Source organism: Pristiophorus japonicus, chromosome 11 (assembly GCF_044704955.1).
Source record: "Pristiophorus japonicus isolate sPriJap1 chromosome 11, sPriJap1.hap1, whole genome shotgun sequence".
NCBI lineage: Eukaryota > Metazoa > Chordata > Chondrichthyes > Pristiophoridae > Pristiophorus > Pristiophorus japonicus.
In genome coordinates, this window is record NC_091987.1 from 32,841,582 (window position 1) to 32,867,273 (window position 25,692).

Sequence of the window (25,692 nt, forward strand, 5' to 3'; positions counted from 1 at the left end):
TGTGGCACACCACTAACCACTGATTTCCAACCGGAAAAGGACTCATTTATCCCGACTCTCTGCTTTCTATTCGCCAGCCAATTCTCTATCCATGCTAATACATTTCCTCTGACTCCGCGTACCTTTATCTTCTGCAGTAACCTTTTGTGTGGCACCTTATCGAATGCCTTTTGGAAATCTAAATACACCACATCCATCGGTACACCTTTATCCACCATGCTCATTATATCCTCAAAGAATTCCAGTAAGTTAGTTAAACATGATTTCCCTTTCATGAATCTATGCTGCGTCTGCTTGATTGCACTATTCCTATCCAGATGTCCCACTATTTCTTCCTTAATGATAGTTTCAAGCATTTTCCCCACTACAGATGTTAAACTAACCGGCCTATAGTTACCTGCCTTTTGCCTGCCCCCTTTTTTAAACAGAGGCGTTACATTAGCTGTTTTCCAATCCGCTGGTACCTCCCCAGAGTCCAGGGACTTTTGGTAGATTATAACAAATGCATCTGCTATAACTTCCGCCATCTCTTTTAATACCCTAGGATGCATTTCATCAGGACCAGGGGACTTGTCTACCTTCAATCCCATTAGTCTGTCCAGCATTACCTCCCTCGTGATAGTGATCATCTCAAGGTCCTCCCTTCCCACATTCCTATGACCAGCAATTTTTGGCATGGTTTTTGTGTCTTCCACTGTGAAGACAGAAGCAAAATAATTGTTTAAGGTCTCAGCCATTTCCACATTTCCCATTATTAAATCCCCCTTTTCATCTTCTAAGGGACCAACATTTACTTTAGTCACTCTTTTCCGTTTTATATATCTGTAAAAGCTTTTACTATCTGTTTTTATGTTTTGCGCAAGTTTACCTTCGTAATCTATCTTCCCTTTCTTTATTGTTTTTTTAGTCATTCTTTGCTGTTGCTTAAAATTTTCCCAATCCTCTAGTTTCCCACTAACCTTGGCCACCTTATACGCATTGGTCTTTGATTTGATACTTTCCTTTATTATCCACGGCTGGTTATCTCTTCTCTTGCCGCCCTTCTTTTTCACTGGAATATATTTTTGTTGCGCATTATGAAAGAGCTCCTTAAAAGTCCTCCACTGTTCCTCAATTGTGCCACCGTTTAGTCCTTGTTTCCAGTCTACTTTAGCCAACTCTTCCCTCATCCCACTGTCATCCCCTTTGTTTAAGCATAGTACGCTCGTTTCTGACACAACTTCCTCATCCTCAATCTGTATTACAAATTCAACCATATTGTGATCACTCATTCCGAGAGGATCTTTTACGAGGAGATCGTTTATTTTTCCATTATGTTGAACAGAGGTACGCCCAATAGGAAGCCCATTTAAGTATAGTACAGCTCTCCGTAAAAGGAAATATAACAAATTCCAGAAATCTCAGTTATAGTAACATCAGGTGACTTTGGGCCGTGCTCAGGGTGCAAATCTACGTCATTGCATTACTGACATAAATGTAGGTAACCCGTGTGAGCTGGTCTTTTGCAGGGGCGGGGGGGGGGGCGGGGGGGGGGGGTTGCAGAGCTATGTAAATGACCAGAGGGTTTTGCCACACATGCCTCATAAAAGGAAAAACTGGTGCAGTGCCACCTTTGCACTGTAATTGCTCCAAAAGGTTCCAGAAGATTCAGAGACATGTCACTGTAAGGAAGTTTATCAATATATAAATTATTTCAATATCCTGAGTCACAAAAACAGGTCACACCCTCTCTCCTTTTACAAAGATGACAGAAACCAGACACACCTCAGTGGTTTCACTGAAACTTGTTTTTCGACCAGAGAAATGCCGTCAGCCTTGTGAATACCATGGGAAAATAGCACCAATTAAAAAGTTAAACATTGTAAAACTCTTAACTCTTTATTCTGTAAACATCCAATTAGAGATTAAAGCCCTTTAAAGAGACTTAACCTTTCTCTTAAGCTGTGTCAGTGATACTTTTTGTAAATGTAGCACTGGTGCAAATAAAGTATTAAAATCAATGTATAGACCATGTCCCTAGTATAGTAATGTAACTGGCATTATGAGCATTTCAAAATATAAACCAGCTGAAGGAAATAAAACAGGTTATATTTTATGGTATATACATTTGTTTTAATGTATACGATAAGTATTATCTTCTGTGTTAAAATTCTGTTGTGGTGGCATGTTCAGAACTTTGCCATTTCAATACAGATAATGGCCAGAAACACAGTTTAATTAAAATATATACCATTTATAAACATCTTACTACAGGTTGAACCTCCGTTATCCGGAACCACCCCTCGTCCAAAACCATTCCCGGCCACTGGGTGGTGTATGCACAGAACTCTGACATGAACAAATTGAAGTCCTTCCTCGCTACCGACTCCCGCAATCGCGGGCCTGACCCCGCGATCCATCACCCCCCCCAATGATCGCTCTGCCACACTCCCAGCCCCAAGCCAGCCAGCCCCGATATCCCTTGCTCAGTACCTGTACCATCCAATTTAACGTGACCACCCCTCATGCGGAGAAATCCCTTATCCAGAATAGGCCAGGTCCTGAGGGTTCCGGATAAGGGAGGTTCAAACTGTACTTCTTTACCTTTGCCATTTCTCTCTACGACCCAATTTCCCAACTCTTAAGAATCTCTTTCTTCATCTCTCTCTCCCCCCTGGCACCCACACATCAAAGTATGAACAAAGTTGGATAAGGAGTACAAGTATCTAGATTATATTACAGTATTGCTTCCATTTATACTGCAAGGGCAGATTCAAAAACTGATAACTGCACATATGCAAATTCCATGCTTGCAGTTAGGCAGTTACACTTGTGACTTTGACAACCTGGCTGGATACCTCCCCAATGTTGGAAAATGCCCACACAGTCCATCAACTGCAAAGTGCAGAATTGATCTTTACACATGGGCTGACTAGATCAAAGTGATATGTCCTTACTATACAGTACAAATGCACACGAGGCCCATACTTGAGAGAAGGTCACTCTGTGACCAGTAACCTTTATTCCAGCACTGAAGTGATGAAGGTGGGTGGAGCTGCCCCTTTTATACCCGAAAGTCCAGGTTAGGAATGTCTCCCACAAGTTCACCACCTAGTGGTCCGTGTTCTCACGGTGTACAACTTAGGTCAGTTTACACATGGATTACAATGACAGTTGAATACATTACATCACCTCCCCCCAAAAGTCTTATTGGGATCACAGGTTAAGTTTCTCTGATGGTTTATGCTCCCTTGTAGAGCGCCTGAGTTGGGGCTCCAGTTGTTGGGCGCTGGCCTGAGTGTCTGCTGTTTGCAGTGCCTCAGGCCTGTCCGGACTGCCCACAATGACTGGGCTCTCCTCCGCTTGGTTCCGGTGTTCGGTCACCTGTGGTGGAGTAAACTCTACATCGTATTCTTCCTCTGCTTCTTCTATGGGGTTGCTAAACCTCCTTTTTGTTTGATCCACGTGTTTGCGGCAGATGTGTCCATTGGTAAGTTTAACTACCAGAATCCGATTCCCCTCTTTGGCAATCACAGTGCCTGCGAGCCATTTGGGCCCTGCAGCGTAGTTGAGGACAAAGACAGGGTCATTGACATCAATACATCGCGCCCTCGCATTCCCGTCATGGTAGTCACATTGTGACCGGCACCTGCTCTCAACAATTTCTTTCATGGTGGGGTATGAGGGATAACCTGGTTTTGAGCATCCTTTTCATTAGCAGCTCTGCGGGTGGAACCCCTGTGAGCGAGTGTGGTCGGGATCTATTGGCCAACAGGAGGCATGATAAGCGACTTTGTAGGGAACCCGCTTGGATTCTGAGCATCCCCTGTTTGATTATCTGCACTGCTCGTTCTGCCTGGCCGTTTGAGGCCGGCTTGAACGGTGCCGTTCTAACATGGTTAATTCCATTGCCTGCCATGAAGTCCTGGAATTCAGTGCTTGTGAAGCACGGGCCATTGTCGTTGACCAAGATGTCCGTAGACCGTGGGCGGCGAACATTGCCCGTAGACTTTCAAACGTGGCAGAAGATGTGCTTGAATTGAGAATGTCACACTCGATCCATTTGGGAGTAGACGTCTACTACAACCAAAAACATTTTTCCCATGAAGGGACCTGCGTAGTCCACATGGATGCATGACCATGGCTTGGCGGGCCAGGACCAGGAGCTAAAGAGGGCTTCCCTTGGCGCATTGCACAACTGGGCACACGTGTTGCACCTGCGAACACAAAGTTCCAGGTCTGCATCTATCCCTGGCCACCAAACGGGTGACCTAGCAATTGCCTTCATGACAATGCCCGGGTGCTCCTTGTGGAGTTCTCGGATGAACGCCTGTCTGCCCATCTGGGGCATGACTACTCTGTTCCCCCATAGTAGGCAATCGGCCTGAATCGAGAGTTCATCCTTGCGCCTGTGAAATGGTTTAAATCCCTCAGGGCATGCCCCGTACATGGCTGCCCAGTCCCCATTCAGGACACTTTTCTTGACTAAAGACAGTAGCGGATCTCTATTTGTCCAGACTTTAATCTGATGGGCTGTCACAGGTGAGCCTTCGCTTTCAAAAGCTTCAGCAGCCATGACCATCTCAGCAGCATGCTTGGTTGCCCGCTCGGTGGTGGCTAGTGGGAGCCTGCTGAGTGCATCGGCGCAGTTTTCAGTGCCCGGTCTGTGCCGAATTGTATAGTCATAGGCGGCTAACATGAGTGCCCACTTCTGTATGTGGGCCGACGTATTTGCATTTATGGCCTTGTTGTCGGCCAACAGGAACGCAAGGGGTTTGTGATCTGTCTCCAGCTCGAATTTCCTGCCAAACAGGTCCTGGTGCATTTTTTTTACTGCATATACACATGCAAGCACTTCCTTTTCTACCATCCTATAGCCCCTTTCTGCCTGGGACAGAGTTCTGGAGGCATAAGCTACCGGCTGTAACTGACCCTTGGTATTAACATGCTGCAACACACACCCAGACCGCATAGGACGACGCATCGCACGTTAAAACAAGTTTCTTACATGGGTCATATAGCGTTCACAGATTGTTGGAGCATAACACATTGCCTGCTCTATCAAAAGCCCTTTCCTGGCTGTCCCCCCAGACCCATTCGCGACCTTTGCGTAGGAGCACGTGTAGCGGTTCGAACAGCGTGCTCAATTTGGGAAGAAAGTTACCAAATAGTTCAGGAGCCCCAGGAACGAACACAGCTCAGTCATGTTACGGGGTCTGGGTGCTCTCTGGATCGCTTCAGTTTTGGACGCAGTAGATCTGATCTCATCTGCTGCTACCCTCATCCCCAGGAATTCTACCTCTGGAGCTAGGAAGACGCACTTTGCCTTTTTCAGTCGCAGACCTACCTGGTCCAGTCTGCTTAGCACCTCCTCCAGGTTGTGGAGGTGTTCTTCAGTATCGCAACCCGTGATGAGGATGTCGTCTTGAAAAACCACCGTGCTTGGAATCGACTTGGAGACTTTCCATGTTTCGTTGAAAGATTGCGGCGGCCGAGCGAATCCCGAACGGACATCTGTTGTAATTGAATAACCCCTTGTGTATCGTGATCGTGGTCAGCTTCTTCGACTCACTCACCAGCTCCTGGGTCATGTAAGTGGAGGTCAGGTCCAATTTTGAAAAAAGTTTGCCACCGGATAGCATCGCAAAGAGGTCCTCCGCTCTCAGTAGCAGGTACTGGTCTTGGAGTGACACCCGATTGATGGTGGCTTTGTAATCACCACATATCCTGACCACCCCATCCACCTTGAGCACCGGCACAATCGGGCTCGCCCAGTCACTGAATTCGACTGGTGAGATGATGCCTTCCCTCAGCAGGCGGTCCAATTAGTCTTCTATCTTTTCCCGCATCACGTACGGCACCGCTCTGGCCTTGTGGTGGACTGGCCTGGCGTCTGGGTTTATGTTAATCACTACATGAAAGTGACAATGCCGGGTTGAAAGAGTGAGTCAAATTTGTCCAGGACATGAGAGAATGATATTCGCTCCACAGAAGAAATTGCATTGACATCGCCCCATTTCCAGTTCATGACAACAAGCCAACTCTTCCCCAGCAGTGCAGGACCGTCCTCCAGGACAATCCAGAGTGGCAACCTGCTCTCAGAATCTTTGTGGGTCACGACTACCATGGTGCTGCCTAGCACCGGAGTGATCTCCTTTGTATATGTCTGTAGCTGTGCGTCAATCGGCAATAATTTTGGCCTCCTGGCCTTGGACACCCACAACTTGTCGAATTGTTTGATACTCATCAGGGACTGGCTGGCCCCAGTGTCTAGCTCCATTGATACTGGAATGCCATTGAGGAGCACTTTCATCACCATCGGTGGCGTCCTGGTATATGTGCTCCACATGAACTCGTTGAACTTCAGCTTCCAGTGATTTCCCCCAGTGTCCATTTGGCCTCGTAGGACTTACATCGGGCCCGTCCTCCTCGTACATCAACCTGGCTGCAAGCTTCCTGCACATACGCGCCAAGTGACCGCTGACGTTGCAATTTCTGCAGGTATATTCCTGATTCCTGCAAGCTCTGGCTATGTGTTTGCCTCCACACCTCTAACATGAGCCGTTCTTGGAAACAAAAGGTCCATTACCAGTCGATTGTCTCGGACTGTCTCTGTAACTGTCCTTAAACGCACCATTGACAGGTGTTGATGGCCCCATTACTGGCCGCATTGTCCATTGCGATGGCATGAATCGCCGTTCAGCTAGCCATTGTCTCTGTTGAATTCCCCCTTAGGGTTCGACTACATGCTCGGGTATGTCCGATTGCCCTTGTCTGCCTGGAGAACTGTGTGCTGCGTTAACAATGTTGACTCCCTGTCCATTTGCTGCATTTAAACCAAGATTTTTGTCAATCATTCTGGTCTCTTCCTCCCCGGAGATGAATGTCTGGGCCATCAAAGCCACCGGTTCCAGGATCAAGTCTTTGGTCTCAATCGGTTTCCTGAAAACCCCAGCGTGCCCGATGCCCTCAATAAAAAAGTCTCGCAGCATCTCCGCTCTGCATGCATCTGGGAACTTACATAGGATCGCCAGTCGCTGGAGGTCTGCCACGAAGTCTGGAACGCTTTGCCCTTCTCGCAGCCTGTGTGTGTAAAACCGGTGTCTCACCATGTGCATGTTGCTTGCCGGTTTAAAGTGTTCCCCGATCAACTTACTGAGCTCTTCAAAAGTCTTGTCCGATGACTTCTCTGGCACTAGAAGGTCCTTCATCAGGGAGTACGTCCCGGATCCATAAACAGTCAGGAGATGAGCCCTGCGTTTGTCGGCCGAATCCTGTCCCAGCCATTCTTTAGTGACGAAACTTTGCTGTAGTCCCTCAATAAAATCGTCCCAATCATCACCAACACAGTACCGCTCATCTGTGCTGCTAGTGGCCATGCTCGCATAGTTTAAATCACAGTTTCACATCGCCAATGATATGTCCTTACTATGCAGTACAAATGCACACGAGGCCCACACTTGAGAGAAGGTCACTCTGACCAGTAACCTTTATGCCAGCACTGAAGTGATGAAGGTGGGTGGAGCTTCACCTTTTATACCTGAAAGTCCAGGTTAGGAGTGTTTCCCACAAGTTCACTACCTAGTGGTCAGTGTTCTCACGGTGTACAACTTAGGTCAGTTTATACATGGATTACAATGACAGTTGAATACATGACACCAAGTGTCACCACCAGCAACAGCTTATATTTGCCACTGACAGCACCTAAGGAGAGTTTTTGTGCTCCAACAGCACTGATGCCATTTGGTCAGTCCTAGGTTTTTCTCAGAACGGACCAGGAAAATTGACCATTATTACTGCAGCCTTAAAACAGGTAGTGCTATCAGACTAGTGTCTCAACTAGATATACTGGAAAGGATACTGAACTTGGTATGGTGGACCAGCAATAATATTTAACAGATGGCCACAAATGTTTGTTTTTATATTTTCTAAATAAAGTGGTTCACCTGTACTTAATCCATACATTAAAGTTAGTATGTCCTTCATATCTTCTATCTAAACAGTTCCTTTGGAGTTTTCAATGTTAAATGTGTCCACGCCTACATTCTACATTTATAATTGACTGTGATGTCTATAAAGTGATTAGCAATTGTAACAACTTTTTATAGCTGACGTTTGATAAATAGGGCCCTCATATACAACAATCCTATAAGCTCTGACATCGAAGAATCCAATTCCTAACTTAAAGGGTGGGCTCTTGTCTTTCGGGTATCAGCCTTCGCTCAGTAGTAGCACTCGCACGTCTGAGTTAGAAGGTCGTGGGTACAAGCCTCACTACAGAGACTTGAGCACAGAATCTAGGCTGACACTTCTGTGCAGTACTGAAGGAATGCTGTGCTGTTGAAGGTGTTGTCTTTCAGATGGTACATTAAACTGAGGCTCCATGTGACCGCTGAGATGGATGTAAAGGTCCTACGGCACTATTTGAGGAGGAGCAGGCGAGTTCTCCTGCTGTTCTGGTTAACATTTATCCCTCAACCAGTACCACTCGAACAGATTATAACAGTCATTTATCTCCCTGCTGTGCACAAATTGGCTACTGTGTTTGCGTGCATTACAATACTGACTGCACTTCAAAAGTATTTCATTGGTTGATGAAGCACTTTGGGTCGTCCCGAGAATGTGAAATGCACTATATAAATGCAAGTTCTTTTTTTCCTTTTTTCAAGATAGATGCACTTCTCTTTCTTTTCTTCTATAACTTCAGTTCTGCCAACTTGTTTTTTTAAATACCGCAATTATCAAACTCCGTGAGTAATGAAGATCAACATTATGGGGGAGAAATTGGCCTCCTTTGCGCCTCCAGTTTACGCCTCCGGGGGGGGGGGGGGCTGATAATGGGGCGCTAAGGGCTCACCGACCAGGCGCAGCGAAATTACCAATGTCCGCAAACTTCCGTGGGGGGGGGCGGGGTGGGGGAACTTATCGCCTCAGTCTCCTGCGCCCCGGAGATCGCAACATCAAAAGTTATCCCCCCCACAATGGGGCGCTATGCAATTTCTAGCTCTATAATTTTTAATTTTGCGACCAATTGTCATGAGAGATATGAAGGACACTTTATGATGAGATGCTGAATATAGTTTTAATGTGAGAATTAATTCAGTTGAAGGTACCAAAATATCTGAAGAATCAGCTATACTGGTCAGCAACACAAATGGGATAAATACTGTAATCAATTTCCAAGAGGCATTTACTTTATTAAGTAACCATTTAAAGGTTTATATTGGCAAAAGTGTAAAAGTTAAGAAACCAAGCAATCATACTATACATTTTCCATTCCTATGGCTGGTGGTGGTACCACAGAATAAACAAATGGGCTGGGAAATTCGGCAGAGATCACTCGTGCCAGATCTCCACCCATTATACACTAGATCATTCGTGCCAGATCTCCACCCATTATACATTGTCGTATTCCAACCCGCCACCAGTATCATTTCAATATGTAAAACAATGCAAATCATATTGAAAATAGTGAAGACACAATTTTCCAGAGTTCTCACAGGAAATGCATTCAGATTGCCTGTATGTTATGTACACATAAATGTTTACGGTCCCACTTTTTAAAAATTATAACGTGACAACAGTTCCTCCAAAAACAACAACTTGTATTTATATAGCGCCTTTAATGTCGCAATATATCCCAAGGTGCTTCACAGGAGCATTCTAAAACTAAAATTGAAAATAAGCCACATAAGGAGATATTAGGGCAGCCTTGGTCAAACAGCTAGATTTTAAGGAGCATCTTAAAGGAGGAAAGAGGGATAGAGAGGCAGAGAGGTTTAGGGAGGGAATTCTAGAGCTTAAGGTCTTGGCAGCTAATGGCACAGTCACCAAAGGTCAAGCAATTAAAATCGGGGATGCTCAAAAGGTCAGAATTTGAGGAGCACAGATATCTCAAAGGGTTTTGGGGCTGGAGGAAATTCGAGATCGGGAGGGACAAGGCAATAAAGGGATTTGAAAACAAGAATGAAAATTTTAAAATCAAAGTGTTGCTTAACCGGGAGCCAATGTAGGTCAGCGAGCACAGGGATAATGGGTGAACAGAATTTGGGAACGTTAGGACACGGACAGCAGAGTTTTGGATGACCTCAAGTTTACCAAGGGTAAAACGTGGGAGATCAGCCAGGAGTGCGTTGGAATAGTCAAGTCTCGAGGAACAAAGGCATGCATCAGATGAGCTGAGGTAGGGGCGGAGTCGGGCGATGTTCCGGAGATGGCTTTAGGCGCTCTTAGTGATGGTGCGGATATGTGGTTAGAAGCTCATCAAAGTTCAAATATGACACAAAGGTTGCGAAAAGTCTGGTTCAGCCTAAGACAGTTGCCAGGGAGAAGGATGGAGTCAGTGGGTACCGAAGACACTGGCTTTGGTCTTCCCAATATTTAGTTGGAGGAAATTTCGAGCGGTGGTGAGATAGAGCTGGGGGTCATCAGCAATCATGTGGAAACGGACACTATGTTTTCAGATGATGTCGCCGAGGGACAGCATGTAGATGAGAAATAGGAGTGGGCGAAGGATAGATCCTTGGGGAACAGAGGCAACAGTGTGGGAGTGGGAAGAGAAGCCATTGCAGGTGAATCACTGGCTACAATTGATAGATAAAAAATGGAACCTGGCGAGTGCAGTCCCACCCAACTGGATGACGGTGGAGAGGCATTGGAGGAGGATGGTGTGGTCAACCAGTTTGAAATGGCAGTAATAAAGTGCCTGCTGCTTATGTGCATGTATGTGGAGCCTGGAAATAGTTGATTTATGAGGGCTTATCATACAGCCTCAGTGATGGTTTAATAAGGTGAGAAGAAGCCAGTATTTCACTATCACCAAGTAGATAGGCAAATTATCAGCTAGACTTATTTTGTCAGACTTCCTCAGACTGAACTTTTCTTTGTTTGTCTCCATATCCTTTGCCCGTTGGATACAGGACTGACTGTTTGCTACCTCATGCCAAGCAAACTGGATGGGGTTTCTGTATGGGAGGTACGCTGGGATCCCAGACATTACAACCCTCCTTTGTTGCACTTCTTGCACAAGCACCTCCAAAGCAAGTATAAGAAAACCAAGCTGTTCTATGTCCTTGAGGTCAACCTTTTCAAGTTACAAGAGTTAAGAAACCCTTTTAAAAATGCCCTTACTTTGCCAACAACCAGCTCCTGCTGGTAGATCTAATCTGGGTCCAAAGCTTGCTATGCATAATCAGTGAAGCCAACCTTGCAAAATCAAGCCATGCAAGCCCAGTGTGACTTGGGCAAGTACAAAGCTCGCTGTGCTTTGGTCCTGCTACTTTAGAGTAAGAACTGAAATATCAACCTTACTGTGGTTCCAATGTTATGGTAGTCAGGTATTTCTGGGATAAGGCAGAGGAACTAAAGAGCTATAATTTCTGTCCCAGCTGTCCCCTTTCCCTTTCTAAGCTAGTTTTGTCGATAACCCCATTGCCACTAAACTCCTGGTCCCACAATTCCCCTTCCAAGCCCTCATGCTAGCTCACATTGTAAATGGTTCCACTAATCTGATACTGTATCCCCACCCTTCATCAAAAACCCATCCTCAATACCTCTATTCTTAGTCTTGCTATTATTCCATCTCCAACATTTCTTTGCTGTCCAAGGTTCTTGAATGTTCTGTGATCATTTCTCTTGCAGCTTCCTGTTTGAATCTCTCTATCCAGCTTTCTGCATCTAGCACAGCATTAAAATCATCCTTAAATTATAAACAATATTCTGTGACCATGGTGCATTATCCTTCCTAGTCCTTTCTGAAACTTTTGATTTTTATCACACTGTCCTCCTCAATGTCTTTCCTCCACTGACAATCTCAGTGGGAACTGCCCTCAGTTGGTTCCATTCCTATCTATCCATTCATAGCCAGAGCATCTCTAGCAATGACATCTCTTCTCAAGCCCACACTCACCATCAGAGTCTTCCAAGGTGATACCCTGGCGTTTGTAAGCTCACCTATGGCCCTTGGTGATTATCATCCATGGACACCCGGTACATTTCCACATGAATGCTGATAACACCCAGCTGCACCACTCTACACAATCCCTCCATTGCATTAGACTACCTGTGTGACATCTGGGTCTTGGACAAGGCTTAACTTCTCCTGTTGAACATTGGGATGCCAAAAGCCATCGTCTTCAGACTCTGCCACAGATTCCTCTCCCTCACCATTGACTATCAACATACCTGGCTACTGTCTCAGCCGTAGCCAAGCTCAGAGCCCTGTCCGACCCCAAAATGTTTCTGCCCCCAGATCTTCTCAATCACAAAAATCAGCTACTTACACTTTTGTAACATCTCCACCCTCTATTTCTACCTCGGCTACTGAAATCTTCATTCATGCTTCTGTCGCCTTCGGACTCAACTACAATACTTTTCCTGTTGGCCTCCCGGCCTCCTCCCTTCATAACCTGCAGTTAGTCCAAATCTCTGTTAATCGTATCCTATCCCGCAACAAATCCCGCTCATCCATCTACTGCCATCCTTGCTGACTTATAGTGGCTCCCAAATGACCAACATCTTAAATTTTAAAAACCTTGCCCTCATCTTCAAATCACTCCATGGTTTTGCCCAACCCTTCCTCCCTAACTTCCTTCAACCTTGTAAACTTTCCATTCCTCTGATTCAGTTCTCTTCTGCATTCGTCTTACCTTCACCCCACGACAGGCTGCTGTGCCTTCAGTCACCTAGGTCTCATTTTCTGCAATTCCCACTCAATTGCCTCTGCCTCTCAGACCTCCTTCTCCTCCTCCAAAACTACCTCTTTTCTCAAGACTCCGGTGCAGCAGCAACAGCAAGAGGAAAAGCTAGCAGAACACAGAGTACATAGTGTCATGGATATAAGGGCTTCTGAATATTTTGAGGGATTGTGGTGTAAGCTTGCTTGGATAACACAATATGTACTTAACCAGGTTCAAAGCTGGAGAGCAAGCAATTCAATATGACAAGAGCCAAATGTATAACACATTATACTTGAATATTCATATATAGCCCAAGGATAGCGAAGACTATTTTAATCTATTTAAAGAGTGCATGGGGGGAGGGCATAGAGAGGAGATGTGCTGCGGGGGAGGGGGGGGGGGGGGAGGGGTAGGAGCAGGGAGCAGCTCGGAAGGGGAGCCGAGGGGTGGAGAGAGAGGAGCTCAGGGGAGATTGGGGGTGAAAAAAAGGAGGGGAGCTTAGCGGGGGGGGGGGGGAAGAAAGAGAGTAGAGGAGCTCGGAGGGGAAGAGGAGCGAAGCTTGGAGGGGAAGAGGAGAGTGGAGGAGCTCAGAGGGGAAGTGCTCGGAGGGGGGAGGACTCCCTCAGGGGTGGAGAGAGAGAGATCAGAGGAGATGGGAGGCGGGGGGGGGGGTTGGGGGGAAGGAGAGGAGCTTAGCGGGATGGGGGGTCAGAAAGAGAGGAGAGGAGCTCGGAGGCGGGGGCAGAAAGCAAAGAGGAGCTCGGAGGCGGGGGCGGGGAGAGGGGGTGGAGAAAGAGGTGAGGAGCTCAGAGGGGTGAGATGAGAGGAGCTCATTGGAGTGGGCATTGGATTTGTCCTGCTCTTTCTGGACAGAACGTACCTGGGCAGTTTTGCACAGTCAGTTAGATACAATGTTGTAGCTGTACTGGAACAACTTGCCGAGAGATGCAGCTAATTCTGGAGCACAAGTCTTCAACACTACAGCCGGGATGTTGTGGGGGCCTTTAGCCTTTGCTTTATCCAGTGCGCTCTGCCATTTCTTGATATCATGTAGAGGGAATCGAATTGGCTGAAGACTGGCTTCTGTGATGGTGAGAACCTCAGGAGGAGGCCGAGATAAATCATCCACTTGGCACTTCTGGCCGAAGATGGTTACGAAAGCTTCAGCCTTATCTCTTGCACTCACGTGCTGCGCTCCGCAATCATTGAAGATGTTCATGGAGCCTCCTCCTCCCGTTAATTGTTTAATGTTCCACCACCATTCATGGCTATTTTAACTTTGTTTTCTATTTGACTTAAATATTTGCTGAAGTTATTTTTCAAATTATTTTCTGTGTGAGTTTAATAATGTCCCATGAAATTCCTGTAACATAGTAGTTGCAAGAAAAACACAAGATTGATATAAACCAGTAGTTAGCAGAATGCTGCTTTGCAACATTGCTGAACAAGGATTCGTTGCTATGGTTTTCATAACTCATGCAAATTCAACTTACATCACCAAGGTGAATTTGAAACACAACCAGCTACTTTTAATTTTGAAATGTCACATTGTCACAGTAGTATGCCAACTTGAATCAATAATCTGTCATTTGTTTTGCTTCCTCTGCCTGACAAGGAAACAATATAAACACCTGCATTAAATTTACCATGAGAGTTTTACTCAGAAATTAATAGGGGATATTAATATTACTCTCTCTATACTTCCATAAAAAAGGATCACACGCACAATTTTGATCCATGCTTGAACTAATGATCACAAGTTTTGTTTTTCAAGTTAAAGGACACTGCCGATGAAATGTTTGACAAACTTTTATTTAAAGGAAAAGCATCTAGCAGAGACATGTATCAATCATTTATGTAGCACAATAACATGTACAAGCTTTACCATGATGCATTTCAACATAATTTATATATCTGTGCTGTGTGTGCATGCAAATAAGTAAAAACATGGTTGGTTAAAAAATTTTCAGGGAAATAATAGTTTACACATTTTCAATTTCCCCAAAGGAATGAAATAAATACATTCCTCTAGTAATCTAATCCAAGACCAGGTGTTTCTGCTTGGTAAAACGTGATGCGTCAGAAGATGGGCAGGTGTGGGATAGGAAAGGGAAAATTTTGATATCTTCATATTTAATTCTCACTACAAAGATCAGTGTTCTTGGAAAGATCCTTGTCCCAACAATTGGGTGTCTTGCCTCAATCCTTTCTTGCGCCAGCCAAAATTTTTAACTCAATTGGTCGCGGGAATGTGGCAGTTTTGATGCCACGATCACAAATAGAAAACTTTAGATTCAGGCTCATAAAGGCAAGTCTGTCAATACCTTTGGCATGTTCTCAAACAGAAGACAGAGATAACACAAGGCTGCTTAGTGGTAATTTGTCTCTTGTATTTTCTTCTTTTGCTTGATTTTTTTTTTAATATCTCTGTTTCTCACTCCCCCACTAACATACTGCTCTAGTTTTCCTAAAAGTCAAAGGGACAGACTTTCCCTAAAGCCCCCCCACCACCCGACTGTCACCCAGAAAGACCGCTAAGATTCTGCAAATAACGCTGGTGAAAATTTCCAGAAAAAAGGTAAAAACAATATCACCAGGCGAGAAAATGGATCTTACACCAAGATTCTTGGCGGTTAAAGGCGAAACTAGGTAAAATGGGCCGTTCTTATCGGAATGGATGGCAAGTACTTAAAATTTAGACCGAGGCTGCGGTTGGGCCTAGGGACGGGGGAAAACTCAAAATATTTTTTTCAATTAAACAAAAAATACAAAGTTAGAAAACATACTCAAGACCCTTTTTAACATAATAATCATTATAGAATTTAAAAAATTATTAAAAACCTTTAACTTGCCTTTCTTTGCAGGGTACACACCAACACCCTGGTTCCGGCAGCTTTTTGTGGGCGGTTTTCTCGGCGGTGCGAATGGGCCCCCCGTTGAGGCAAAACTTGGATCGTGGCGGTTTTCTCGGCGGTTTCCTCGGCGGTGCGTATGGGCGGTTTGATCCCCAGTGGTATTTTCAAAATGTCAGTGGAACTCTTAAAAAAATTAAAGAGGAAACTTTCACTGAGCGGTTTTTCACCAAAATAGAGCTGCACCGCTGAGAAAACCGCCGAAAATGAAGGGAAAGGTCTAGAAAGCCATTGAGTCAACTGAAGGATAAGAATGAAATGTCAAAACCTTCTTTGATAGCTTTGTTTAATTTATCCATCCTATACTGGACAGTTCCTGAGATCGGTCAGGACACCAGATCTTGATTTCCAAATAAATGTCATACAAGAACATTCACAAGTAATTTAAGAGTGATTAGTGTTGGCAGCAAGGAAAGCAATTGGGCAGATTGTCCTCTATAAAAGTGGTAGTATCATTGTATTGATGTTAAATCTGCATGGTCATTCTAAATTATATGAAGTATGTTGCACCATCGCTATTATGGAAAAAATTGACCATGCAATTATTTGCAAATCCAAATGATAGATCATTAATTTTAACTCTGCAGCCCAAAAATAATCCATGACCACTCACTGAGCATGAGCGTTGATGAAACAGAAAGCGTTGTTGAATCTGAAGATTTAAAATTATGCAGCTTTATAATTTCCATCACTAGGTTGTGCACGAAGGCGGCATAATGATCTTAACAGGATGACAACGCAAGACTCCCTTTCACATCTTTCAGCACATCTCTACAGGACCCCACCTTCGCTTCCACACAATTATTCCTTCCATTCACTTCTTCTCATGATTGTCTTTAAGTCAGCAGAGAAGATTTCACTACACCTCCTTTCTGCTTTCACTCAAAAGCTGCTACTGATCTAACAACTACATCGCTCTCTCATTCAAGACACAAATTGTTAAGACCTTTTTGGATCCTGAGGGAATCAAGGGATATGCGAATAGTGCAAAAAGGTGGAGTTGAAGTAAAAGATCATCCTGATCTTATTAAATGGTGGAGCAGGCTCGAAGGGCCGAATGGCCTACTCCTGCTCCTATTTCTTATGTTCCTGTGTTCTCCTTGCCACACTTGCTTTTCCTGTCATTATGCACACTATGGCAAGCTGGTAGATAAAATGGTGGCAAGGATTGAAAGCCTTTGCTCTAGACACAGTTACCCACTTCCACATTTCTTGCAGGAGAAGCTTGCAACACAGCAGGAGATAATCAGCACACAAGGCAGTCCAGCCAGTCGATAAACACTCACTGTAGAAGAGACCACCACTGACAAATGAGAAGACACAGAGCAGTCAGTCTCACAAGTGCCGAAGGTGGAAGCCCGTCACTATTAGTTTTGTTGGCATCTTCCTTACCTCTTCTTTTGCTACTTAACTCTTTCAGTCACATACTCACGAACCTCCTGAACAGGACAACCTGGTGAAACATAATGGTCTGGCAAGTGCTTGCCATTGAAACTGCATCTAAACCCTGGTCACACTCTCCTTTTTCTAGGTATGGCAGAAAACACGGATGCTAGTGCCAGACAGATGACAGATAAAAACCTTGATAATAATGCATCATCATTTGCAGTTGTCATACCAAGCACCACCATATGAATAGGAATCCAGTGTTAACTTAGATATTGAGTTTGAGGAGAGAGCAACGGGGGGTTCACAAAGCATAAGTGAACAGGAGCAAGGAAGGGCAATGGCAGAGCTAACCAGAGGGCTCGCAGTCTAGGTCTGTTAAAGAGGACAGAAGCAACCTTCAAGGGCCCAGCATTTTTTTAATGATTTCTGTGCACCAGCGATTAGTAAAGACATTGGACTACCAGCCAGGAAGGTCCCAAAACATGCCGGGCAGTATGATGGAGTCTACTACCCACTAGTGTGGGGATTTCACACATATCATCAACAAACTTCAATTAATTATCGAGTACATGTTCACCTTGACGGCTGTTGCAGCTCAGTTTCCTCTGCAGGAGCCTGATACCAGGGCACAAGAGCATCCCTCAGGGAAGCTTATACTGGAAGCCATGCAAGCTTCCAACCAACCCATCAACCGTGGACAGGTTGGGAGATCAAATGAATAGGGCTTTCACTTCAATCAGTGATCTCCTACAGTCTGCTCTCCGATAGAGCAGTAAAAGTGCTGAACTGCAACCTAGTAGGGAGGGTCATGCAACAGGAATGGAAAATGAGGTTAGCTCTCATGATCACATTTCTGTACCCTTGCAGCCCACTGAACTGATGCCCACCAGAACGCAAGTCAGGCAGACTGCCCAGCAGATGCAGTGTTTATGCATTCTGCAGAGGGCAAGCTTGAGATCCTGGAGGTTGCTAAGGAAATCATGTTTGACAAATTTGCTCGAGTTTTTTTGAGGATGCAACGAGCAGGGTGGATAAAGGGGAACCAGTAGATGTAGTGTATTTGGATTTCCAGAAGGCATTCGATAAGATGCCACATAAAAGGTTACTGCACAAGATAAGAGCATGGGCTCTCAAGAGGACTCATAAGCCAGATGTGCAGGGGATTGCCCTCGTCTCTAAGCAACCAGCCTTTCACTTTCTGTGCAGAGGAATACAGTGGGGGAAATGCAATACAAAAGCACCATGACAGCTGCCAGAAAAGCAGGCACAGACCTGCATGGTGCACTGCTGGTCATCACACGCCAGTTGAACATTAATAGAATGGTAACATTTTGCAATTCATGAAGACAGTCACATTGTGTGAAGGAGCCAACAGGGCAATATAGGTCCAGTCAATGATCCCTTGGACTGGGTAAAATCCTACAATCTGTGCAAACCCAGAGCTCAATCCTGCTATTTCCAGATGTCCATGGGGAAAGTGATGAATCTGTCTGCACTTACAAACAAGGCATCAAGCACCTATTTAATACAGGCATGGACTGCAGACTGGTTGACCTTGATTGCAACAGGCAGTGCCATACTAGCTGTAAGAGTTAGTTGCAGGTCTTCTTGCAAGATAGACATAACTCAGTCACTGCCTTCTTGATGAATTAAAGCCTCCTTAAGTATTGTTTCTGACAGAACTGCGGGTATGTTGTTCTAAACCCATTGACTATTAGAAGGGGGAGGATTTCTCAGAGCATGCATTCTTCTGTTTCCAAAATTGCCCCCAATAAGTCAGGTATAGTAACCAGCCAGCAGGAAGGAAAATCGGCACAATAAAGTTATTTAGGAGGTAGCCAGCATACAAGCTTAATCAATCGCACCATGACACGTGAAACAATCTGAAAAGGACTGGATTTTGAGCTTTGATGGCGATAATGGCAGCGGGAGCGGGGCGGTAAAGTTTGCGCCCGGGAACAGTTTGTGCCTCAGTAATTAAGTTTGGCCAGCTGTGCCTTGTGTCAGGAGGCGCAGCGCTAAGCGAGGTGTTGTACACCTCTCTTAGGGCGTTAGGATGGAAAACGCCCGAGCTGAAGAGCCAGGCTAGGAACAGGGGCGGGGGGAGGGGAGAAACCTTAAAAAGAAAACATGGAAACATTCCCAAAACATTACTCATGCCACCACAACACAAATCGCAAAAAGAAATAATGAAAAAACAATCACACTTACCTTCCTCTCCGCTGTCAGCATCGGTGAACCGCCCTGATTTCCCAGGCAGTGGGTTGGGCAATAGTCCAAATTCGCGCTGGTGTCACAACCAGGGGCGTTGCACACTAGTACAGCTCTTCGAGAAACCGACCCCGGGATCGCTGTGGGGCGCTAAAGGCTTACCGCCGCCATTGCCACCGCTCTGGGGCGAAAAACAGAGCGGAGAGGAGCCAAAAATCCACCCCAAGATACTTGGTCATATTGTCAGGATTTGTGCAACATTGATCTCAAGATGATAAAATGTAAGGAACTCCTCATGGATTGACGATTTGTTAATGAACAGAAAACAGTAGGAATAAACAGGTCATTTTTGGGTTGGAGGTTGTAACAAATGCGGTACTGCAAGGATCTGTGCTTTGGCCTCAGCTATTTACAATCTGTATCAATGAATTAGATGAGGGGACCGAGTACAATGTATCCAAGTTTTGCTGACGATACAAAGCCAGGTCTGAGAAAGCTTTGAGAAAGACGCAGAGACGCTGCAAAGGGATATAGACAGGTTAAGTGAGTGGGATAGAGCGTGGTAGATGAAATATAACATGGAGAAATGTGAAGTTATCCACTTTTGGTAAGAAAAAAACAAAAACAGAATTTTTTTTTGAAGGTGAGAGACTGGGAGATATTGGTATTCAGCAGGACCTGGATGTCCTTGTACACAAATCACAGATAGTTAACATGCAGGTACAGCAAGCAATTAGGAAAGCAAATAATGTGTTCTCCTTTATTACAAAGGGAATCGCAGTACAGTACATATAAAAATAAAGAAGTCTTACTGCAATTATATAGGGCTTTGGTGAGACCACACCTTAAGTATTGTGTACAGTTTTGGTCTCTTTACGCAAGGAAGTATATACTCGCCATGGCGGTTCTCTCGACTGATTCCTGGAATGAGGAGATTGTCCTATGAAGAGAGATTGAGTAGACTAAACCTATATTCCCTAGACTTTAGAAGAATGAGAGCTGACCTCATTGAAACATATAAAATTCTTAAGGGGCTGGACAGGGTAGATGCTGGGAGGATGTTTCACCTGGCTGAGGAGTCTAGATTATGAATCACAGTCTCAGAATAAAGGGTCGGTCATTTAGGGCTGAGACGAGGAGAAATTTCTTCACTCAGAGGGTGGCGAATCTTTGGAATTCTCTACCCGAGAGGGTTGTGGAGGCTGAGTCATAGAGTACATTCCAGACAGAGATCAACGGATTTTTGGATATTAAGGGAATCAAGGGATATGGGGATAGAGCGGGAAAGTGGAGTAGAGGGAGAGAATAAGCCATGATATTGAATGGCGGAGCAGGCTCGAGGGGCCAAATGGCCTACTCCTGCTCCTATTTCTTATGTTCATATGTTCTTAATAGTAGCTAAGGAGATTTAAGGGTTGGTATTCTCACTGGTTTCAACCCGTAAAAACACCCACAAAAAACTATAAAACTATGTAAAATAACTGGGATGAGAGGTGGTCAAGTACATTGGTTCTCTAATCTACTTACTGTTTTAATTCATCTACTCTCCGAGAACTCTCCTCCCTGCACCTCACATGATAATAGGTGTGCAGTAGAAATGTTAGAACCTATTTTAACTCCTGGTGGGTAGCCAGCAGGAGCGTATGGCAGTCTGTGGGACCTGATTAACTGGAACCTGATTAATTTATAATTATAGAGTAGCTGTGTGCTGTGTACATGCTCACTAACAATGGAAAAGTTTGCAGCGTGGATGGGGCCAAAGCAGTCACAGGGTTAAGCACTGTTCCGACCAGATAACAGGAACATGCTGCGAAACAGTAAACAGCAGGAGGAAGGGCATGATGTGGTAATCACATCATGACCAAGGCGATTGCTATCTGCAATGAGCAGCTGGGTCATAACCAGCGGCCAGTCCGGAGTTGACAAACTGACCCCAGTAACAGCAGGGAGTCCAATCAGGGAATAGCCCGTGTAGAGACCCTGGGGACACCCCCCGTTCACAACTATAACTGAAGCTGTAACACGCGGTAGCGCGCGCTTTATTCTTAGTAACTGCAAGATGTAACTGAATGTAACTGAGCCAATAAAGTTTGCCTGGATACTACCACCGGACTAGAGTCTCATCAACTGCTAAGAATATAAGAGACCCTACATTCTGGCGTAGTCGGCAGGATCGCTGAATGCCAGCCGCTGGGAGACCCTAGGACCCACGTCGACAAGGGTAAGGACACCTCTTAAATAAAGTCCTCGTCCGAAGTCTTTCATGGCAGGCGTCATTCACGCGATCTTTAAAAGAACTGTTTGTGGGTAGTATTAGGGACGAGACCTCCGTAACAGAGAGCTCTCCACTCGACAGAACATAAGGTCCTGTCCCGAACTTAAGGTCCACGTCGCGCACCCGCCACAACTAAGGGTTCTAAATCGGCACAATGGCTGAAGGCGGAAACAAAAACCATCCCACGACTGAAAAGAGGGCTGGCCCCACCGGAGGTCACAGACGAGGAAGTGTAAGAAAGCCTGAGGGAATACATCGAACAGCGGTTTGATTTACGAAAGACATGTGCTGAAATTGAACAAAAGTACGGAACCTCTAAGGGTCAGTGGACCCTGAACGATATAAAAAGGGTATGGGGGAAAACCACGCGCATGAAAGATAAAGAAAGGACCTGCTGGATCCTGGCCGTCATGAGCCAAGTTCGACAAGAGAAAAGAGATCATGACCCAGTCCCAATTCGATCGGGATCTGAAAGCTGCTAAAGATCAAATCAAGGCACTTGGGAAACAAGTGACCAAGAAAAATTCGGAAAGAGAGAAGAAAGGCAAAGAGATAACTAAACTGAAGGGTGAGATTAAAGATTCGGTCGCAGCCAATATGCAGGGGCCGCGTCTGGAGTACAAAGCCATCTATCCAAGTCTGGCACAAGTAGGGAAAGAACACAGACAGCTGGAAAGGCAACAGACGGGAATAGTGATGTCGGATTCGGATTTGGGCTCCTCATCATCCGATGAGGACTCGGACGGCAGCGATATTAGCCCCACTAAAAACGAGAGTTAAAGTAGAGACGACGACCAAAACAGAAGGCGGAACTAAGAAACGTAAACAAAAATATGAGAATGATAGATCACGTAGCCGCGGAACCCCAAAAAAATAGATAAATGGTCGAAAGAACTCCAACACCTGAAAGGGGAGGGGCGGCGAGAACTTGGGAACAATTAGATCGACTGCGAAGTATTTACACACTCCATCCTTTGGACGGAGTCTAGATTCTGACCGTCATGGTGCCGGGACGATCAGCACGTAAACGCCAGAGGGCAGTAAGAGAGACACTTGGAGACACTGGACAGGGGATGGACGCAGCCTGGGGAGAAGTGAAAGGGTGGTTAAGAAAGTACGGGCCGGCAATGACGGATTGGAGTAAGATTGCAGTGTGCCAGCAAAAAGGCACAGAGGGGGTGCTTTAGTATGAGGAGAGATTCAAGTCTACATGGCTGGAACATTCGGTTCTACATCAAGATGCGGAGCAGATGGATGACAAAAGAGTCGGACCCTTGAAGGCTACTTTTATGGCGGGGTTGAAACCGGAACCATCTAAATTAGTGAAGGCGACCCTGGCAGATTGGGATGATCGGGGAACCTCCTTCGCGCAGTTGGTAGACCGGTGTAGCCAGTTAGATCGGGATTTAACTTCAAAAGGTCTGAGTAATGCAGACTGGATGGAAACCAAAGGACCGGGAGGGACAGACGTCCGAAAGACTGCGGTAAAGAGGGACATTGGGCCCGATTGTGCCGAGCGAAGAAACAGAACAACTAGGGAAGCTCAGGGACGGGCCAGAAACAGGCCGACGGGTGGTCAGTGATGGAGCAGTAAAGAACTTTCCTTCGATCAGCAGCTACAGTTGCTGGGAGTGTGCAAAAAACTCGTAGAGCCCACCCCCTCCCCGGCAGGATCCCTGTTAGCATTAATAAATCAGCGCAGGGACGGACTATAAGTCAGTATGGGAGTGGGCGACCAAGAGATTGATTGTTTATTGGACACAGGGACAGAATTGACGTGCGTGCCCGAAAATTATAAATTCCCCCTCGACGGGACAACCCATGCGGCACATGGAGTTGGAGGCCATAAGCTGATACTCCACCGAACCCAGCCGATGTGTTTGGTTCTGGGACCACATGAAGTAACCGCATCAGTCTGGGTGGGACCGGTGGGACAACCCCTACTCGAGATGGACGTCTTGACGAAAATAGACTCCTCCCTGGACTTTGAGAACGGCCAAATCACATGGTCGATCCGATCCCTGCAGAGGGAAGAACAAAGGGACCACCCGATATGGGCCAAGGACAAACATGACTGTGGCCACCTCCTTGCACCAAACAGTACCCGATCAGCCAGACGTCAATCCAAGGAATATTACCCATCATCCGGCAGTTAGAAGAACAAGGAGTACTAGTTTAGACCCACAGCTCATCCAACAGCCCTGTGTGGCCAGTGCAAAAGGGTAAAGACGCCTGGCGCATGACAGTGGACTACCGGAAGGCCAACCAGTGCATTGACCAAAAAGCCCCGTTGGTAGCGGACCCCTCCACTATATTTCAGGCTCTGATGCCGGAGGACAAGTACTTCTCCGTGATTGACATGGCCAACAGATTCTGGGCAATTCCGTTGGGCCCGGAGGTGCAGCCATGGTTTGCCTTTACCATCCAGGAACAGCAATACACCTGGACCCGTCTACCTCAAGGATTCCACAACAGCCCAACAGTGTTCCACATGGCCCTCCAGGGTCACTTAAGGGTGCTACCCCCGATGGGATCTATGGTCATACAATATGTCGATGATATCCTACTGGCGTCCACCACTGAAGAACAGCACGAACGAGACGTGCTGACCTTATTGGACCACCTCGTCGAAAAGGGATACAAGGCCAGTATGGCCAAGGCCCAGATAGCCCAGGAAGAAGTAATTTACCGAGGACAAAAGATCTCAATGGGAGAGCGGGGACTGACCCAGAATAGGACCGAGGCTATTCGCTCGGCTAAACAGCCCGCTACGATCCAGGAAATTCGATCCTTCTTGGGTCTGTGCAATTTTAATAGGAACTGGGTGGACACGCAACTGGCACAACCATTGAATGATCTGTTAAAAGGAAAACGGACCTCAAAAGAAGCTATCACCCTGGCTGAGGAGCATTTGAAAAATTGAAACAGGCCCTGTGCACGGCATCCGCCCTAGGGATCCCGGACACCAGGAAGCCCTTCACCCTATTCGTGCATGAAAAGGATACATGGCTGCTATCCTGACTCAAGAACATGGGGACCAACAGAGGCCCATCAGATACTACTCGGCCAAACTGGACACAGTGGCTCTCGGACGGGAAAGTTGCCTGAGGGCCATGGAAGCTACATGCCGAGCAGTAATGGTAACAGTGGGATTAGTCTTGGACCAGAAACTGATCATCAAGTGTCCCCATACAGTACATGCTAGGCTATCCATGAACCAGGTCACCAAGGTGACCTCAGCCCGATGGACCAGATGGACAACAGTCCTGGAAGCTCCAAACCTGCATATTGTACGAGCTAGCCTGGTTAATCCGGCTACCATGCTCCCCCTGCCTAAAGAAGGGTATGAAGATCAACACGACTGTGCGGGCATGTTAGAAGAAGCAGAAGGAGCCGCTGCAGCAGCCGAAGAGCCGTTACCCAATCCGGACCTGATCCTGTTAATGGACGGGTCCTCATCTGTGGAGAATGGAATCCGGAAGGCGGGCTGGGCAGTCACGACGCTGCACGAGGTAGTAAGGAAGGGGGGGCTCCCTGCCGGAACCTCCGCTCAGCAGGCCGAATTGAGAGCGCTGGCCGAAGCCTGCAGGGTCGCCGAGGGACAAACAGCTAATATATACATGGATTCCAGGTACGCTTTTGGGGTGGCACATGATTTTGGCCAGTTATGGCAGAAGAGAGGATTCTTGACTGCAGCAGGAACCCCAATACGGAATGGGGCGGAAGTCCGCGACCTACTTGAAGCATTACTGCTGCCAGAGAAGGTATCTATCCTGAAATGCAAGGCCCATACGAAGGAGAATATAGATGAGGCTAAAGGGAACGCACGGGCCGACCAGGCAGCGAAGGAAGTCGCTTTAATGGAACCAGAGAAGGGCACCCTTGTATGTCAACTGGGGAACCGAATGCTGACAAAGGATCTGGCAAAAATGCAGGAGGAATGTCTCCGGACGGAAAAATGGGAATGGATAAGTGAAGGGATAAAGCTACGGGCGGATGGAATGTGGAGGCAGCCTGAGACAGGAAAACCAGTGGCACCACAAGCACTAATGCCCTTTTTGGCCCAACAAATACACTCCTGGGGGCACTTAGCCCCCCCAATGAATGACGACTTGATTCCAGAAGAGCTGGTGGTGCCGGAGTTTTAGGAAACACACTCAAGCCACAGTGGACAGGTGCGTCACTTGCCAGAAAAATAACCCTGGGCCCTCCACCACAATGCCCCTTCTCCGACCTCCAGCCCCGGCAG

General features: G+C 46.2%; 1 protein-coding gene across 2 annotated transcripts in view; it reads right to left on the reverse strand.

Moving 5' to 3' along the window:
* The window catches only part of LOC139276003 (rho guanine nucleotide exchange factor TIAM1-like), a 421,871-nt gene that overhangs the window by 385,590 nt on the left and 10,589 nt on the right, over nucleotides 1–25,692 (reverse strand). For both annotated transcript variants that reach the window (XM_070893321.1, XM_070893322.1), the window contains exon 2: nucleotides 15,509–15,694. The gene's annotated coding sequence lies outside the window, so the exon portion shown is untranslated. The remainder of the gene's footprint in view (nucleotides 1–15,508; nucleotides 15,695–25,692) is intronic.